Below are 883 nucleotides of genomic sequence, written 5' to 3'. Positions count from 1 at the left end.
CCCCCGCCCCCCCAAGAAAAACAAGGTGTGTTTGTCAGACAGGGTGATCCACTGCAGAGCTGATTTGTTTTCCATCAGGTCAGTCTTCTTTCATCTCTGCTTTGTTGTTAATTATCTTTTAATCAGCTCTGATCATCAGTGCCCCTTTGAGCACCACTTACACTGGAGAAGTTCCTCCTCTGACCTGTAGGGGGCACACTGCAAAGCTTGTACACAAACTAAATTGGCATTTAAAAACAGAATTGTACATATTGTTTGTATATATCAACTTCCTTATTTATTCATTTGAAATGAACCCAGTTGTTTGTTTTAGCTCGACTCTTCAGACGTGTCCCTGTCTGACTCACTGATGATGTCATCAGTTACAGAAACACTTTGTGAAGCTGTAATTACAAGTCATGTGTTGTCCTGGTGCTGCAGAACCAGGCTGCAGAACCAGGCTGCAGAACCACAGGCTGCAGAACCAGGCTGCAGAACCAGGCTGCAGAACCACAGGCTGCAGAACCAGGCTGCAGAACCACAGGCTGCAGAACCACAGGCTGCAGAACCACAGGCTGCAGAACCACAGGCTGCAGAACCAGGCTGCAGAACCAGGCTGCAGAACCACAGGCTGCAGAACCAGGCTGCAGAACCACAGGCTGCAGAACCAGGCTGCAGAACCAGGCTGCAGAACCACAGGCTGCAGAACCAGGCTGCAGAACCAGGCTGCAGAACCAGGCTGCAGAACACTCAGCCTGTTCCAGCTCCATGTTCAGACGGTTTCTCCTTGTTCCTGACTATGCAGATATTTTTACAATCTGTCTCCTCCTTATATAAATACTGTATGTATCGTGTGTTTTTTACCACATCCAGATGGTATTTTCACAGTAACATTTGGTGAATT

Source organism: Austrofundulus limnaeus, unplaced genomic scaffold (genome assembly GCF_001266775.1).
Source record: "Austrofundulus limnaeus strain Quisiro unplaced genomic scaffold, Austrofundulus_limnaeus-1.0 Scaffold1939, whole genome shotgun sequence".
NCBI lineage: Eukaryota > Metazoa > Chordata > Actinopteri > Cyprinodontiformes > Rivulidae > Austrofundulus > Austrofundulus limnaeus.
This window is presented reverse-complemented; position numbering follows the sequence as displayed.